This window comes from Physcomitrium patens, chromosome 3 (genome assembly GCF_059467195.1).
Source record: "Physcomitrium patens ecotype Gransden chromosome 3, ASM5946719v1, whole genome shotgun sequence".
Lineage (NCBI taxonomy): Eukaryota > Viridiplantae > Streptophyta > Bryopsida > Funariales > Funariaceae > Physcomitrium > Physcomitrium patens.
Genome location: NC_143412.1, coordinates 11,959,398 through 11,975,066, shown reverse-complemented (window position 1 = coordinate 11,975,066; position 15,669 = coordinate 11,959,398). Strand labels below are relative to the sequence as shown.

The 15,669-nt window shown below is 33.0% G+C and overlaps 1 non-coding gene and 1 pseudogene across 2 annotated transcripts; both read left to right on the top strand.

The window, feature by feature from the left end:
• The first annotated feature begins 1,241 nt into the window (after positions 1–1,241).
• LOC112279842 (putative germin-like protein 2-1) lies at positions 1,242–3,546 on the top strand (annotated as a pseudogene). The gene is made up of 2 exons (XR_016502030.1): positions 1,242–1,604; positions 2,279–3,546. The product of XR_016502030.1 is annotated as a putative germin-like protein 2-1 (transcript).
• Positions 3,547–3,758: 212 nt separating this feature from the next.
• On the top strand, positions 3,759–3,840 carry TRNAF-AAA (transfer RNA phenylalanine (anticodon AAA)). Its single transcript has one exon. It is a non-coding gene; the product is annotated as a tRNA-Phe (tRNA).
• The last annotated feature ends 11,829 nt before the right edge of the window (positions 3,841–15,669 follow it).

Sequence of the window (15,669 nt, the reverse complement as noted above, 5' to 3'; positions counted from 1 at the left end):
ATCCATCATTTTTCTTCACAAATATAATAGGAGCTCCTCTTAGAGATTTTGAATGGCATGTAAAGTTCTTAACTAAATTCTTATTAATGTACTCCTTTAGTATAGCTAATTCATTTTTTGATAAGCTGTAGATTGATCCCAATGGTGGTTGAGCTCTTTCTTACAAATCAATTGAACAATCATAAGATTGATGCTCTATAAAAATATCTACATTCTTCTTTTTAAAAGGATTCACTCTTATCTCCATTTATAATATCTAACTAGAAGCTACGTAATAATACTTTGTAAGACCTTCAACATATGTTGTCTTTGCTAGACATATGTCTTAACTTGTAAGATAAGTTTTGTACATATGCATCACATAATTAGCTTGTTTCTCAAGCTACCAATACATGTGATACATTGCTAATTTGTTGAGTAAGTTTCTAATCTACTAATTAACTACAAACATGTATAAAATCAAAATTGTGTCTATAAAGCTTCTAAGAAGTTTTTCAAAAAGATATTATGAAATTAATCTATTTTAATCTACTTCTATTTAATCATATGGATAATTATTGGAATATATATATCTATATATCTATGACATATTGTTATTTTACCATTTTTTTCTGCTTCATATTATCCGCATACATCCTTGCAATCTATTCCAAAAAGTCATCAATCATATCAAGATGCACTTCAATCCACTCATTCCACATAGTGGCAACAAGAAATGCAAGTCAACTTTCAATCATTACTTGAAAATGAAAATTGGAAACTTACTGACTTATCATTAGGATGCAAAGCAATGAATTGCAAATAGATGAATGCTTTCACGACAAAATCAGATGGTTTAGTAGACCGTTTCAAAGCAAGACTGGTTGCTAAAGAATGCTCACAAAAATAAGGCGTTGATTTTACTAAAATGTATTGTCCAAATGTGGAATAAGATTCTATCAGGCTCGTACTTGCAATAGTAGCAAGAAAAAATATGCATATAAGACAATTCAATATCAAGACTGCCTTCTTACACGAACAGCTTGAACTAGAGACTTACATGAAGCAGGTCCCATTTTTTCAATGATCCATACTTTCCTCACAAGGTTTATCGTCTTAAAAAGGTGGTGTACGGTCTGCGACAAGTCAGTCGTGCATGTAACGATCGAATCAATCAATTCTTGACTACACATAATCTTAAACAGAATACCACAAATTCTTTTGAATATCATTCCGACAGTGATAACCAACTTATTGTTATCATGTTTATTGATGACGATCTATGCTGCTGTTGCGATGATCAACGTATTGACTACGTCCTCACGACCATCAACAACGTCTTTGAAACCAAGATTAATGATCCCGATATATACGTGGGCTTGCAAATAGAAAGAGATTGTTCTGCTTGCCTTATTTACATTCATCAGCAAGCGTACTGTGAAAGAATACTTTGTGAATATGGTTTCTTCGAGTCTTCAGTCATCTCCACTCCAGCGGACTCCAATTCCTCACTATGCGCTATTGACTCAGCAGAGATAGAAAGTATTCAACATTTTCCATTTGTTAACGTCGTTGGAAGCCTCCAGTTTGCTTCCATCAGTACATGCTCTAACATCACTTATTCTGTAAGAGACGTCGCCCGATTCAAATCCAAATTTACATATGCTCACTTTAATGCCGTGAAGAGTATCTTTCGATATATACGCACTGTTCCTGACTTCAAGCCTGTTCCGACCCTACTTGCTACGTTTTCGGATGCTACGAGAACAAGTCAAAAATGGAGTTCTACAAATTGACTTTGTTCCTACAAATGCCAATGTTGCGGATATTTTTACAAAAGCTCTAACTCCTGAAAAGTTCAAAAGATTGTGGGCTTACGTTACAGTGTTTTCTAGCAAACCCTCTCCTTCTCCACTGAAATGGGAGTATTAGTTTTTGTTGTAATATCAATGGAAAGGTTATTCTTTAGTGGGAGTTTAGTAATAGTGTGTTACTTTCGTGAGAAAGAATAACTTTCCTTTGACATATTACTATTTTCAGATAATAAAGTGATTCATTAATTCTCTATGAAATTGGTGTAGTGTCCTGTGAAACAAAAAATTTAAGTTGCGGCAGCATGTCAGGGTGCCTTTCCGAAGCTAGGCGACAACCTAAGATTGGTAATCGTGTGCCATGTCAAGGTGTGGGTCCACCATCGGGCTGGAAAGGCAAGACTCAGCGGCTTCCGTAACCACAATCAATGTCCAATCTGGCAAGCATTCCGACGTAGTATGAAGTAGCATTGCGAGTATGACTATAGGACAAGTCAAGGTTTGTGCAGGGCAGCCAGCGTCATCGGAGTGTCTTGCAATGGGCAGCGACTGTAGTCAGTGTGGACAAGTTGGTCAGGCTCCTCGCTGCTTTCGTAGCTGTAGCACTCGTCATGGTCGCTTTGTCTGTAGGTGACGCTGACCCCTTGAGCGACTACTGTGTGGGCGACTTGAGTAGCAAGAACACCATCAATGGCCTGGTGTGCATGCCTTCGGCGACGGCTGTGGCAGAGGACTTCGCGTTCAGGGTCTTCCGTGTGCACGGAGAAACAAAAACGGGCTCGGCATTGCGCTTGCTCCAGGGTTCGCCGGCATCAACTACCCTGCGCTCAACACCCAGGGTTCGCATTGGCCAAGTTCAATTACGTCAAGGATGGGCTGGTGCCCACTCACTTTCACCCCAGGCCCGCGAAGGTGATCTATGTGGTGAAAGGAGAGGTGCACGTGTGATTCGTGGATACCGCCGGCAAGTTGTTCGCAACGACCTTGAAGAAGGGCGACTTCTTCTTGTTTCCCCAGGGATTAGTGCACTTTCAGTTGAACTTGGGCCAGAGGCACGCCTTGACAAATTTCTTGTTGAACGAGCAGAACCCTGGCATTCAATTCTCTACCGCCCTGTTTGCTTCCACCCCCGCTTTCGCAACTGACATCCTGGCGAGGTCATTCGGCATCGACTAGGCGCAGGTAGAACTGATTATTAATTCCCATGGTGGCGTTTAAGCTGGTAATCCGAGTTGTTGATCGGTTCGTCAGCAAGATGAGCAGCGGCGCACCCTTTCCTCCGGGGAACGCAATGGCTCGGTGTCGTAGGCAGGGTGCCGGATGCAGCAGCGCTCCGGGGATCCAGATTGGCTTCCCGTGAAAACGGGAACATTAGTTCTCACACATGAAAGCACATTTATTTAGTTTCTTTTGCTTCTGCAGCTCCGTTGGCAGTGGCAGTTCTCAACTTTATATAATGATAAATTGCTAGAGTCTACTGAAACGTCAGACGTTGAGCACTAGAGATTGGTTTTGATAGCATGCAGACTGGACCAGGGCGGTTGTGAGGATGTCCGTCGCTCGAAGCATCGTCGGTGAGCTTCGCGATGGGTGCAACACTCAGCCTGGGCCTGCAGTCTTGTCTTGTGTGTGTATCCGAGAGGTGTGGGGAGTGATGGTTGTGGCAGGGCGAAAACATGGCGAATGCCATGTTTAGCTTGTTTGTGTGGTGAGGTGGCGGAGAGATGTGGTGAGTGCGGTCGGTTTGGGGTGGGAGGGTGATGAGAAGAGAAGAGTAGAGAAGAGAAGGTTTGAATGAGAGGCATGTCGAAGGGGGTGAAGCGGACGACGACGGGTACGAAGGGTAGTGCACGGATGGACAGGGAGGGAGGGCGCAGGAAGTAAGGAGCAGAGGTTGGAACTGAATGGTAGTTTGAGGGGAATTGATATGGCGGAGCGATTCGTCACCGACATGGCAAGAGTTGTCACGTGCTCATGCTGGAGTGGTTATCGGGCATGACCAAAAATCATGTGGGCTTTGCCCGCGCAGATTCGAATCCTGCTGAGCACGCTATTCTGGGGAGTTGTAGCTCCTTGATGGCCGGAGATTGGCCTCTGGAGTTGAGGCGAGTGGGTAGCAGGGCAGAGCACCTCAGGAACGACACACTCCATCCCATCTCCATGCCACACTCTCATGACCACGTGATGATTGTCCGAATCGAACCACGATTTGTTAGGCTCCAAATCCGCAGTCACTTGTGAGCTGTGTGCAGCACACTTCGACAGAGCGGGAATGGAATTGACTAACAAGTGGGAATTCATTCCCGTGGCTCACAATCCCGACCTGAGGTAGCTGCACAAGTGAAGATGCGCCAATCGACGATTAGGCGATGGATGAGGAAAAGGGAGTCGCCCGTGCCACCTACAAACCTTTGCTTCAACAGTTGGAAACAAATAGACGACAAATGAGTGGACGGGTGCTCTTGAATCGGATGTAGTGGTTCTTGTTGTCGTTTTGTTGTTTCTCCAGGCTATTTGCATCTTTATTTTTTGTGTTGGTTTTTTATGTGTGCGAGTGATAGAGTGGAGGGAGACATGGGAGAAGCCGACAATAACTATGAATGCATATAGGTTTGAAGTGTGGTAATGTTGTCCACCCTCTGTTCACAATGCACCAACATTGTAATGTTCAATGAGTCTCATCAATAGATCTTAATTGGTTGAATTATTAAAAGTGCAGTTTTAAGTTATCTAAATACAAAAATATTAGAACTAAAGAGTCTTTTTATTAATTGTGAATTTACTAGAATTTAGATGGGTTCATAAGTCAACACAAGTGTTGTTAGAGAAAAAGTTATAAAAATGGAAACTTAGAAAATCTTATAAGGAATTACCTTTGTTAGTTTAGAATTTTTTATAACTGTTAAGTATTAATGTTTAGTTATTATGAAAAATGTCTACATTGGATTTCTTTCATGTATTACTCACAACAAAAAAAAAAGAAAAAAAGAAAAAAAGAAAAACTATATATGTTATTTAATAGTTAAAAGAAGCATAAAAAAGAATCTCATATTTTTTAATTATTTATATAAAAAATAGGATTTATTGTTAATTTAAATAAATTTATTACTAGTAAAAATTACTAAGATAAAAATATAGCTTTAAATTGATATTGATAATTTAAAAATAATAAAAGAATTTTTAGAATTTCTTTAGAATTTTCAAGAATTTTTAGAACAATTTTGAAGACTTTGATAAAATTAAGTTTTACCATCTTGGGAGTCATTACAAAAAAAATAGAGCAAGATTTGTTAGGTTTTTAAGTTAATAGATTATTTTTAAATACTATGGTGAAGTCAAAAATTTAAAAATATTAGTTTTTCTAATAGAAAATAGGACCAAAAGATTGTACAGTCCTAGCAAAAAACAAGGTGCATACGTTCTTGATGGATTATTGCATCTTAAATGCAAGTAGGAGGAGAAGACTAAGGCCTTGTAACCTTTTTAAAACACCCATGTATATTAATTGTGAACCTTAGAGAGGCTAAAACTCTTGAATTTTTAAATAAGTTATCTTTGAGGTAAAAAATATTTTTTTATTTTTTTATTATTTGTATTATATCTTTAAAATATTATAAATTATTCTTAATAACTTAAATTTACATATTTTTAAGTTATTGAAAAGATAAAAGAATTATCTATATAAAAATATTTTTAAAATTTAAAATTTTAATTTTTTTTAAATAAACATCTAATAAATAGACTATGACTAGTTTTGTAGTATGTAATTCTTTGATTGCGCTTATTTCACTTGTATTATATTTTCTTTCTTTTATTCTTGTTAATTTCATTTTCACTTCATACCACCAACTATAAGAAACTCTTAATTGATGCCATCTTATAACTTACATAAAAAGATAAATTTTATCTTCATATGCTCATTGAATTTAGTTGGAGGGATTAGTAGACTTTTTTTTATGCCTATTTTTATTCATCTTTCTAAGAGCTTTCAACTTTATTTGTATTATTCTAAATAGTCTTTGAAAAGAAATGGATTATGCTCACTCATGTTAAGTTGTAAGATTGTGGCATTGTGATATATATTGTAACAATAGCTTGAGGAGGTAGAAAGCAAAGGAAGAAGATAGAAACATTCAACTTTTTGTTGGACAGCTAAAGATATCAAGCTTGATGAATTTGAAAATTTATTAAAATTAGAAAAAATGGAGGAAGTTAATTTTTCTTTAATAGAAACAAATAAGTAATTGAATTATAGAATAAAATATAAATTGATGTATTTCATGATTGATATAAAAATATAAATAATTTTAGAAATAAAATAATTTATACAATATATTATGTAAGATTATAAATACAACATTTTAAATCAATATACAAAAATTATTGAATGAATAATATATTTGACATAACAAATAAGAAGGTTTAATTCAAGACACCACTTTATTTTAATATATCATGTAATATAAAATAATTTTTTAATAATAATATTTTTAGAATAAAAAATCTTGTATTATTAATTAATTAATTTATTTTTCTTGTTCACCATTACTAAAATAGATTGTCAGATTTTATTTTTTATTTGAAGGTCTCTTTATAATTTTTTTTGGTGCTATTATGTTTTTATTCTTTTATAAAATGCCATTGATTTAGTCAAATATCTATTAATAGAACTCAAATTTTCTTATGCATTAAATAGTGCAAGTACTAAAGACAAATTAAACTTTGTATGGTAGTCAAAATTGCACAATTATTGTTATTGCATTTTGCAAAGCAAGCATATTAACCAAAAGTATAGTAATGTATTATTATAGATGTAATTTTATTTTTGCAATAGTAGATATTGTGCATGTGGTCTTAGTAAGATTTTCGTAATCAAGATTTAATTATTTATAAATAGATGTAGATTTTTTCTATATTTTATCAAAGATAGAAGGTTATATTTTCTATAATTAATAAAAATTGGAGCAATCTTAAATATGAAAAAGTCTTTTAAATTAGTAATTATAAATATTAGAGAATCAATTAAGGTATTCAATTTGGTGTCCAAATAAATATATTTACATGTTCAATGATTAGTTATGTATTTTAAATAAAATTTTAACATTTTATGTATAATACAACCTATCTTGGAGATATTAAGCCACTTCTAGTGGCATAAGATATTACATAAGTAAAAAAACCACTTTTTGGAGTGTTAGTGTCATATTGGCATTAAAATATAGTAAATGAGTTTATATGAAAAGGTGCTAAATTTTACTAAAAGATGTTTGTATAGATAATTGCTTCAATGATGTATGATTCTTAAAACAATTAAAAGTCCTTCCAAGGTATAAAATAAGGCTATAACATTGTTACATATAGAGCTATTTTTTTTTCTTAAGAATAAAATTTTATAGCTTTGTAGATTTAAAAATACTATGTAAGTAGTCATTACTAAGAAATTATTATAATTTTTAGATATTATAGAATTTATTTTATTGACTACTAAGAAAGATTCCACATGATTTCTAATCATGTCCAATAGACTACCAAAAAAGTTTTAAAATATTGATGCTTTGATCCAAAATGACTATACGACTATTGCAAGATATTTAGTACTTAAGAGATATTTAAATTGATCATAAAGCTAAGTAAATTCTAAGGTTGCATATATCTAATAGAACCATATTTTTAAAGAAGATACTTTTTCTACTTACTAAAACAAAATAGATTGGTACAAATAAGTAATTTAATAGAAAGTGTATTAAAGAGCCCAAACCATCTATCTATTCTACTTTTGCTACAAATTTTGAGGATAAAATTAATATTTGTAAAATAAAATAAAATAAAAAATTTCAATTTTATACTTTGGTTAAAAATTATATGATAGATTATGATATTTTTTTAATACAAAAAACTATCACATATAATAATAAGGATTAATTTTAAGTTTTTAAATACTCTACTTAAGTTTTGATGGTATTGGAAGAATTATTGGTATAAATTATTGCCATCAAAGATAAAACCAAGAAAAAATAATCCAACTATGTATTAAATAATAAATAATTTTTTTTTTGAATAAAATGTATTTATATGAAAATATTAGTAAATTCTTTTAGATGGTTCAAAAGAATATTATATCACCAATCTTATAAATGAATATTCTTAAAAGCTAATTGCAAGATAAAACTATAGAATTATTACTAAATTTATATGGCTGAATTTTCTTTTCACTATTTTAAAGAAATATCTTTATTATTAGTCTAGTATGCATGACTAAAAATTATGTATTTTTTTTTACAAAAAATAAAACTAATATGTCAAAATATAATATAATTACATTTTATTTACTTTATAACATTCACATGATTATTTTTCTATAACTAAATAATTAAATTTTGTATTTTATTTTTAGAATCTACTACATATTTGATTAAATCTTAAAATATAATATTTTGAGTTAGACTTGCCAAATCCTCCATAAGATTGTAATTTTTTTTATCCACATTAAAATAATATTGTATGTACCTTAACAATTGAATTTCTTTTTTATGCCACTAAAAGACAAGACCATATATAAAAAATAAAAATAAAAAAATCCCACAAGTGACTTGAATCAAATTTATTTAATATCCATAATAATTGATTTGAGGTAATAAACTATTAAAGCTTCAAACAATATTTTTTTGATAACTTCAACAACTTTTAATTTTTATGGTTGTAAGACTTATGTATATTGCTTTCTATACTTACCAAAATAAATAATTATTAATTTAATTTAAATTTCTCAAGTAATAAAATTACTTCAAATCTGTGAATAAAAACTTTCAAAATTATTTTTATATTTTGTATTATCTTTTTTTTAAAATGCACCAAATACTTGAATATAAGAAGTAAAGTTGAATTTTAAAACTAATCAAAAAATCTGATAGGTTTTAGTCAATGAATAATATAATCCAATTTCAATCTTAAAATATTTAATGATATTATAAAGTATTAAAAATACCTTTTTTTTAATAATATCAAGTATTTTAAATATAATTTTTTTTTATTATTTTTATTCTTTTGCAACTTCAAACTTTTCCTATAACTATAATTTTAGTCTATAAACTTTAAAAAACTCTAACTTTTAATCTAATATTCTAATTAGTGCAACTTTTTAAAGTGATTTTATTAAAATTATTCTATACATTCAAAAAAAATTAATCTAATTTAATTTACAAATTTTAAAAAATTATTAAAATAAACCCACTAATATCTTTTGCTTGACAGTTTGAAAGTTGATGGAGAAATTCTAGTAGCAACTTCTCATTCCTTAATTTTTAACTTCCAATTAATATTAGTGTAGCTTATAATTGCTGCCAAAATCTTAATTTCTACCAATAAATAGATCTTTATATATTACAAAAATTCTAATTAATCTCAACTTCCCAACTTCTAATACATCCTTACATATATGATTAGATATTTTTCATTTGGACTATTTCAATCAAATAAATATTTACACATGCTTATTATATAAAGTTTTTTATATACATACAAACTTTCAACCATAGATGTTCCACAAATTTCCGAGCAAGAATACTAGTCCTAATTTTATTATATAAATATCATATTTCTAATATAAATCTTTATTTTAAATAGTCAAATAATAGAATATTCAAATATTCTTCTATTTTATAGAAGACAATTGTTTTAAATGCCATGATTTGATTTTAATCTTAATTCACAAAATTTTATCTCATGAAAAATAATCTAATATATTTTAGAAATTTTTTACCATGGTTTTTTTACTTAATTTTATCCTAAAATATGTTGACTCCTTGTAGTACAAGTTGGACATATGATACACACCTAAGAAACTTTTCTTATAAATTAGACATGTGTGCTATAAGTTGGATGCGTATTAGAGGTCTTATAGCATGTTGCCACATAGTTCTTAGTTAAGTAGTATATATATAGGTAAAAGTGAGGCCTTCCTTAGTCTTGTCAATTTCTTTCTTGCTTTTAGTTTAGTTTTAAGAATCTTATGTTTTCTAGTCTTTAACAAAAGCCATTCTAGTTCTTCTTTGAATATACATACTTTCTTCAATTTTATCACTTTTCTTTTTATATAGATTTCATGAGTTTATGTATCTTCTCATAGTTTGTATCCTTGACATATGGTAGTTGATAGGTCCCTTCAACCATCGATAATATTCCATACCAGGGCAAAAGACCACTCTGATATTTAATCATTATTAAAGCCTTCATAACTTACTTTAAACAAAACATTAGTAATACCATTAAGAGTGGTTTCTACTTCCAAAAGTATTACTAAACATAAACAATCCCTTCTAAGGTTGTGGTATCAAACATGTTGTATCTTGCCATCTATTTGAGGAAGAACATGTCATTTTTACGGAACTTCATCTCGATTTTACTATCTTGAAGGTTGTGATAGTCACAATGTCTCGTCTGCTAGCTCAGCAAATGATAGCTTTTAAATTAAATTTGTTGGTTATTGGTTCTCTTTCTCCTAAGTACTAAAAAATCCAAAGAAATAATAATACAAGATAAAATAAAATCTCTATTGGGCTTGCTTTGCTTTATAGCAAAGCATTTCTTGACTCTTCATTTTAGTTTTGATGGATGTCATTAATGAAAAGCTTTAACTTTGGCTCATGTATTTGCTAGATTCTTAGATGGCTTCCATGTATGTTCATTAATGTCATATCCATGCCAATGTGTCACGGCCATAATCATGTAAGCTAATAATTACATATAGAAATAGGTAGAAGTAAGTAAAAGTAGATAAAAGTAAGTTAATTCTATAATATTTAATATCGAAGCTTCCTAGAAACTTCCTAGATACTGCTTTGACTTTGTAGGTGTCTTTAATTGACTTCTTGGATTAGAAACGTGGTCAACAAGTTACCCATGTGCCACACATGTTGTTAGCTTGAAGATCAAGCTAACTATGTAGCCCACACGTAGAAAAACTTGCCTTGTAAGTCAAGGTATGTGTCCTACAAAGTCAACACATATTGAAGGTCCTATAGAACGTCGCCACGTAGTCCCTAGTTAGATAGTATATATAGAGACAAGAGTGAAGGCTTCTTCACTCTTGTCAACTCCTTTCTTGCTCCTAGTCCAGGTTCAAGAGTCTTTAGTTTTTTGTCTTGTGGCAATAGCCATTCCAGTTTCTTTTTAATATACATACTTGTTTATATTTTGACTTATTATATCGAGATAGCTTTTTTGTGTATATTTTCCCTCATCAAGTTTTTGTCCTTGACAAATTGACAAGAGTGCACTTACAATATCAGAGCTTTGTTTTTCTTGAGTAAGAGTGGATTACCCCTTTTTCTTGACAAGACATAAGCGTATTAGAAGTTTGCGGATTACCCACTTCTAAACTGATATTGTTCTTAGTATCTTCTTTGTTATCAAGTCTTTTTTTTCTTTTGTCTTGAGCAGTACCAAACAAATTTTTCTTCTTAGTGTCATTATGGCAGAGCTTGTTGAAATGAAGAGTGCAATGGCACAAATGCAAGAGCAAATGAAGGAGTTAATGCTTGCGATGCATCAACTCAATTCACCAACACAGGAAAGAACAAGAATAGCAGAAAGTGGGGATATAGAGATGATCGGAGCTGCTTCAACATCTACAACAAATCACGTTCCTTCCCCAATTGTACAACACCCTGTAAGCACTAGAGAACGAAGAATTACCTTATCCGAGAAATTTGATGGTACGAGATCAAAGTTTCGAGGATTCATCAATTAAGTACAATTGGCAATTGAACTTCAATCGCAAAGCTATCCAACTTCAGGATCACAAGTCAGGTTTATTGGCACTCTACTTTCTGGTTCTGCATTATCGTGGTTTTCGTCTTTTCTTGAACAACGAAATCCAATATTGGATAATTTAGAAGCTTTTTTGGCGGAGTTTTGATCTATGTATGGAGAACACGATACAACTCGTGTTGCAACAAATAAGATCCGAATTCTGCGACAAGAAAATCGCTCTGTAACAGTGTATGCTTCACAATTTTGACAACTTGCAATTGACATCAAGTGGCATGATGTTGCACTCATCAGTCAATTTCTTTATGGATTGCAATACGAAGTAAAGAAATTGATGCTCAACTTACCTAATCCTCAAACTTTGAGTCAAGCAATCGATTTTGCGGTAAAATATGATAATCGACTTTTCAAATTTCGATCTGAGAATCATTCACGGGAACCTCAACGTTATTACTCAATGGCAACATCAACATCTTTGCCAAACGTACATTCGGAAGTAGAAGACATGCAAATTGACACGGTACGTTTTAAATCCCTAACTGAGCAAGAAAAGATTCGTCGTCGTCAAGAAGGATTATGTTTATATTGCGAAGAACCTAAGCACACTGCTCAACATTGTCCAAAGACACGACGCAACTATAAAATGAGGGGTACGGCGGTCAAAAAAGATAACATGTCGGAAAATGGATTTGTCCAGCTACAATAGGGACCGTGCAACTGAAACCTTGTACAATTCCTAATGAAGGTCCTATCCTCTCCTCAGAACCCTCTTCATGTTTTATAATAGACTTATATTTAGGACCTAAGAATTACAAAGCCTCTGCTTTATTAGATTCGAGAGCCTCAGCATGTTTTTTAGATGAACAATTTGTTAAAAGTCATAAAATACCTTTTATAAAGAAACCTAAACCAGTACATGTAGAAGTCATAGATGGTCGTCCCTTGTCTTCTGGAGATGTCACTCATGAAACTCATCCTATAAAAGTAACAATAAATGGTCATGATAGCTACATAGCTTTTAACATAATTAAATCCCATCCAATCCAGTTATTTTAGGTTTATCCTGGCTAGAAAAATATAACCCTCGAATAGATTGGAATTTACGTAAACTTGACTTTTTCCAGAGCGTTATTAATAGTTCTACCAACCAAGTAAAAAATTATAAGTCTAGTATAGTAAAACCCGTACTGATAGGTGCAAAAACATTTATACACGCAGCAAAAGAAAGATCAACTTTTGCTATTTATGCTGCACCTATTTCTGAAAACGTAAAGACTTCAAGTGGCATTCCAAGTCAATATCAGGAGTATCAAGACGTTTTTGAGAAAAAGAATGCAGATATTCTTCCTGAGCATCACCCATATGATTGTTCAATCGACCTCAAGGAAGGAACTCAGCCACCATTTGGACCAATTTACAGTTTATTAAAAGATGAGTTGGCTGAACTCAAGACATATATTGACGAGAATTTAGCGAAGAATTTCATACGCCATTCAAAATCTCCAACAGGAGCTCCAATTCTATTCATAAAGAAAAAAGATGGATCTTTACGAATGTGTGTTGATTATCGAGGACTCAACAAGATCACAATCAAGAACAGGTATCCATTACCTTTGATATCAGGACTCCTTGACCACTTGAATCAAGCTAAGATCTATACAAAAATAGATCTAAGAGGAGCATATAATCTAATACGGATCAAAGAAGGAGATGAATGGAAGACTGCGTTTCGAACCAGGTATGGACATTTCGAATATAATGTCATGCCCTTTGGACTCACGAATGCACCAACTGCTTTTCAACATCTCATGAATGATGTATTTCATGAATTCTTAGACAATTTTATCGTCTGCTATCTAGACGATATCTTGATCTATTCTAAGAACGTTTTTGTAATACGTTGAAATACATGTTCGTCAAGTATTACAAAAACTTAGAGATGCAGGATTGTACGCCAAGATGAAAAAGTGTGTATTTCACACTACTCAAGTTGACTTTTTAGGATACATCATTTCAAATGATGGTTTCATGATGGATTCTAAGAAAGTCCAAACAATCATGGATTGGAAGATTTCAAGGACAGTAAGAGATATCCAATGTTTCTTGGAATTTGTCAATTACTATCGGATCTTCATCAAAGATTTCTCACGAGTTGCAGCTCCACTTACACGCTTGACTAGTAAAGATAAATTCCAATGGAATCAAGAAGCGGAAGCAACATTTGAAGCCTTGAAGACATCGTTCGTCTCTGCACCAGTCTTATATTGTGTTGACTTTTCCAAGGCATTTTTTATGGAAACAAATGCATCAGATTTTGCCTTGGGTGTAATTTTATCACAAATGGGATCAGATGACAAATTTCATCTGATAGCTTTTCATTCAAGAAAATTCTCAGCAGCCGAGATCAATTATGAGATCCACGATAAAAAACTTCTTGCGATCATGGATTCCTTTCAAGAATGGCGTCATTATCTAGAAGGCGCTTCTAGTCCAATCACTGTGTATACAGATCACAAGAACCTCAAGTATTTCATGTCAACACGCGTATTGAATCATCGTCAAGCTCGTTAGAGTATGTCTTTGTCAAGATTCGAGTTCATTATCACTTATCAGCCAGGAAAACAACAAGGTTTGTTCGATGCCCTATCTAGACGTTCTTATTTTGCACCAAAAGAAGGAGATGTAGCTTTTGAGTAACAAAGAACGGTCCTCTTGAAACCGGAGCAATTTCATCTCCAAGCAATAAAATCAACATTGATTGTTGATTTAACTTTTCTCAAGCAAATCCAGTCCAGTATGTCCTCAGACCGTCTTGTTCATGATATCGAGAATAATTCTTTCAAGTCTCATGATCCTTCTAAGTTCGAGTTCAAGAATAATCTATTATATTTTGAAGGACGCCTACATGTTCTAGAAGGAGAAGCACGTTTACGTGTTCTTCAAGCACGTCATGACTTTCCAGCAGCAGGGCACTTTGGATATAATAAGACTTTGGAACTCATATCAAGAGATTTTTGGTGGCCACAAATGTGGAAGTCAGTCAAAGACTTTGTACAATCTTGTGATATTTGTTCAAGATCAAAAATTCCTCGTCATCGACCTTACGGACTTCTTCAGCCATTACCTATACCAGAACAACCATGGTCTTCTGTTTCTATGGATTTCATCACAGATCTTCCAAGCTCAAGATCTTATGATTCTATATTTGTGATAGTAGATCGTTTCATCAAGATGGCACATTTTGTGCCATGTACAAAATCTATCACAAGTGAAGAAACAGCTAAGCTTTTCATTGATAATATCTATCGCTATCATGGATTACCTAAAGATATCATATCGGATAGGGGAACCCAATTTGTGTCAAGATACTGGAGGACCCTTTTCAAGATTTTAAAAGTGGACATAAAGCTATCTTCGGCTTTCCATCCTCAAACTTATGGACAAACAGAGCGCGTAAACCAAGTCTTGGAGCAATATTTAAGGTGTACTATCAACTACCAACAAGATGATTGAACAACCCTTCTGCCATTGGCAGAGTTTGCTTATAATAATACGGTACATTCTTCCACGTAACAAACACCTTTTTTGCCAATTATGGCTATCATCCACGACTTGAAACTTTTGATTTTTTAAAAGTTGATAATCCTGTAGCAGAAGATATGGTAAATCGGTTGTCAGAGTTACATGCAATAATGAAGACGCAATTGAAGGAAGCTCAAGAACGACAAAAGATAAACGCAGATGTATATCGTAAGGAGCAACCACAACTCAACGTGGGTGATAAGGTATGGCTACTTCGTCGTAATATCAAGACTACTCGACCTTGTGACAAGTTGGACTATCGTAGGCTTGGCCTCTTTTCTGTTTCTGAACAGATCAACCCAGTTGCATATCGGTTACATCTACCGGAATCAATGAAGATCCATCCTGTATTCCACGTGTCTCTTCTTGAACTATATAAGACAGTGGATATACAATGAAGAAGAAAAATGCCACCACCTCCTACAGAAATAGATAATAATGAAGAATTTGAGGTGGAAGAGATATTAGACTCAAGGCGGCGCCGAAATAAGCTGGAATATCTTGTTCATTGGCGTGGATATGATATTAG